We start from the raw sequence: 4,259 nt of genomic DNA on the forward strand, positions 1-4,259 counted from the left end.
GCAACGCAGTGTGAAAACGAATCTGTCGTTCAGCTTAATAAATAAGATCTGTAAGCAGTGGGAGGCCCGGATCCAGTACTTGAGTAGCGAAGTGGCATCCCCAATGGTACAGGCTACAGGGGAAGGAATTGAGAGTTGAACAGCTGTGACGCCAACGATTCTATTTATAGAACATATCTCTCTTTCATGTCCCATCTACACAGCGCTGTAATCCGGGTCAATTATGGAGGTAATCAGGGTTGCATAATTCGTGGATGTCAGGGACAGAAATCTCTTGTCTCCTTGACGGTATAAATGCAGGGGTTGCAAATGCAGTTCTTGTCATATTGTAACGACCATGATATGTATATTCGCCGTCTTGTAGTACACTCAGTTTCACATGTCACTTCAATACATGTTTCGGCATCATTGTACCATCTTCAGGTGTGTCATTTACGTCAAGCTATTACATTGCTCGCCATCATGTGTCGTTTATAAAATTATCTAAAATGCACACTCTTCACTAACTATAATAACATTTGTATATATCAAAATTTGTTAATATCCATCATCTTACACGTCACAACTCAAACTCGCGTCGTACTACGTCAGTCTTCCACTTTTGGAGTCGTTCATCCTATATTTTGTGTGTACTGTGTCTAGTGATGTGTCCTTTTTTGGCTGCGAGCGTTGTAATAGCTTGACGTAAATAATACACCTGAAGATGGTACAATGATGCCGAAACATGTAGTGAAGTGGCATGTGAAACTGAGTGCACTACAAAACGGCCAATATACATATCATAGACGAGAATCAGTGCAGCAGGACGCAAAAAAACAACAATATTGTAACGAATTTGAACAACGCGTTGCCAAGCAACACCTCTGTAAACACGGTAAACTTGCAACAGTGGAAGATGTGTCTCAGTGGACGAATGTTATTGCTCTTTGCTAGGCAAAAGCCTACCAGTGATGAAGTCGGCTATGAATCACGTGAATTGTTCTCTGCGTGGTCCGCCTAGTGCAACAATAGAAGTGTGTTTTCTGTGCGTGGTCTGTGTAGAGTGCTTATAAGAGAAGTGAATTCAGATGCAAAGTTAGTTCAGGGCAATTAGAGTGAATAATAGTGGTAGGAGCAAGCGAGGAGAGAGCGGGTTGGAATTAGGAGTACAGAAGAGAGCAAGAAGTCGGTCTGTGAAGACTTCACGTGTGCTGTAGTGCAGTGATTTTGGGAGTGTGTGATTTAGGGAGACTTTTGTCTCCTGCGTTATAAATCTGTGAAAACTAGTGGACATAGACTGAATATATTAGTGCGCAGTGATCGTAAGTTGTGTAAAGTAGCAATAATGAAGTAATTAATTGTAGTTACGGCGTAGTTTGTTAATAAAACCAAACCCGCATCTTAGTCACTGTGTGACACGTGACAATATGAAATAAAGAGGGAATATTCTCGCTGAATAGAAGGAAATGAAACATTTTATCTTCTGGGACATAAGATCATTTAGTCCTTTGAAAGCTAACAGACGTTTCGTCTCCATCTTCAGCGTCGAAGAATAAGACACGCTAGAAGTTAGTGTGAAGCAGGTAGTAATCATAGCTGTACTTTCCGAACCATGGGTAGATTCTCAACAGTCTACACGGCTTTTTATCCCAGAAGACAGAACTCTTCATGTCCACCGATGTGGAATCCTCAAATCCTACATAATGAAATGAAATGAAATGAAATGTTTACAGTCTTGCTTTCCAGAGCTTCACTATTCTAATGGTTTTGTTTTATAAACCGTTTTTAGAGTCTTGTAGAATCACCAATGACGTCAAGGATTCTATTCTGAACCATGTTTAAATCCCTGCCACATTACCGACGATACTGAACTAGGACTCTAGTGGCATTTTTATTATCCCGATGTAAACGCTTGAATAATATATCGAGGCCGTCGCTTTCCACTTGCATCATATTAGGTTTATGTGATAATCTTTAATGCCTAACAGTTTGGTTCAAGGGTGACCTTCTGAATTTTGTTCGGAAAGTGTCGAATTTTAGCTAGGACACCGATTACTTTGTCTAAGGTTTTCTTGGTTTTCGTCAGTCCCTCCAGACAAACGCTGTTTGAAATCAGGTTACGACGTTTTCATTCTACACGATTCCCCACTCACTATTCACTATTATCCAGTAATTCGACGCTGCAGAGCCTGGGTTGCCGGCAGAATTGCAAAATAAAGTCCGAGTTTACTGTACGAAGCGTTGTTTGAAAAAATAGTTTCGTGTATAGACAGTAGGGTGCGAGTTTTGTATAATACTTCTGCTGAATTTGAGGTGTACGCTTTCCTGAAGTCGATAAATGGCTGATGTATATCCTTAATGTAGTCCCTTCTATTTTGCTCCAGCATTTGCAGTGCAGCCGGTCACGGTAGCTGAACGGTCTAAGGCATGTATTGTCTTCGATCGCTCAGAAGCCGGGATCGTGGGTTCGGATCTGTTTCCTGTGAGGTACGAACTGAATTCTTATATATTATTCTTATACACTGCCGGTCACGGTAGCCGAGCGGTCTAAGGCATGCACTGTCTTCGCTCGCTTGGAAGCCGGGATCGTGGGTTCGAATCCCACACAATTCAAGGAAGTTTGGTATGTGTGTGTATGCGTTTTTCTGTGTTCGTGCTGTCCTGTGTTTGGATAGTGGCCTTACGACGGGACAATCACCCGTCCAAAGAGTCCTACAGCCTGTGAAATGATGAAAAGAACAAACGAAAGCCTCGACACCCGTAGAAGGGTATACGAGGAACTGATGGAAAAAGATGGCAGTGCAAATCGTCTGAAACAGTGGTTGGTATATTACATTAAGTCCGCGGCAGTAATCCCCAATAATGAAGTTAACAGTGGGAGATGAATGGTTGATAGAATACTGTATGCAGTTAATAACAGTCAATTTATTACCTTTTTATAAACACTCTAGGTACAATAATAGGCTCCTAATGGTTCTGGAAAATCTTTCCTATTTCGACAAAATGCAGAAACACTGAGTTTTTGGAATTTATCAATCATCAACTATGACCAGTGATTGAAGGCAGCTCTTCCTAACGAACCTCCACAGAGCACGTGTCTCACAGCCTTTCTCCTGAACACATAAACAAATTTAATTTATGAAACGTTGTGTTCTTTAGAATAGTGGACGACGGACGAAGTCCAGAAGTCAGTAGGTTCGTGTGTTACACACCATAGTGAAACACGATTATAACTGACCAGAATCAATCAAGTTATTGATCCAAGAACGTAATATTTTAATTTCATATTGTGATCTTTGCGCAGAATATGAAGGCAGAATATCGTTATGAAACGTGTTGCATCCATTTACCAGTCTACATGGTTTCACAGCCTGTAAGACTACCACGTTGTAAACCTTGTTCTTCTATATGCGTTACCTACTGTATTGAACAGCTATGTCGAATTTGGCTAGTACGTATTAGACTTTCCAGTTTCCGCCTCAAACTCAGTTGGACCTACACAGAGAGCGAGAGTAGGGAAAATTATCAAATAGGATAATTAGTAAACACGGAATTCGAATGTGGAAGTTACAATGGTTCAAATTGTGATCACTGGTTATATTTCCTGTAATAGTGACCTGGTTCAGGCCTTATGGGTGACCTGCATGAAATTCGGAGCTTGTATACGACAGAGGATATTATTAAAGAGGACCGAGGATAAACGAAACCATTACGCGTACCGGATTACGTTAGCCCTGATTGTGTATATGGTTTCTCGTGGCAGAGTATCCAGACGGTATAGAAATTATAAAAAAAAAAGTAAAGTGTAAAGCTATTTCTGTACCAGGCCGTGAAGGCCCATAGGTTTGTGAGACGTTGAGGTTCCCACAGTTTCTACACAGTCGGCTCACAGATGACGGTAAGGTTGTCAGCCTTATGCGCCGGCCGCCCTTTATCCCCCAGGGAGATTCTTGGTACTCATTTCTGTAAGAGGCTGAGTCGAAACCAGGGTCGCGGTGTGGCTGAAAGGATTAGGTCAATTGAAAAAATTCACTTCATTGGGACTCAAACCTCTATATGGGAGCACTTTCAACAACTCGAGACTCTACAAAAATCTATCCTGTAGATGGCGGCGATACTTTCCTCCGAAACGTCGACTCGCACCGGATCTACACGACTCCACATCCCTGAAGACGGCATTCTTCATAGTCACCGCCGTGAAAACCTCATATCTAAATTTTTTCTTATTGCTAGTGGGGTGGGGCTAAGTCTCTTGTTCTGCGGCCACTTCTTGACTATTG

Source organism: Cryptotermes secundus, unplaced genomic scaffold, assembly GCF_002891405.2.
Source record: "Cryptotermes secundus unplaced genomic scaffold, Csec_1.0 scaffold1760, whole genome shotgun sequence".
NCBI classification, from domain to species: Eukaryota; Metazoa; Arthropoda; class Insecta; order Blattodea; family Kalotermitidae; genus Cryptotermes; species Cryptotermes secundus.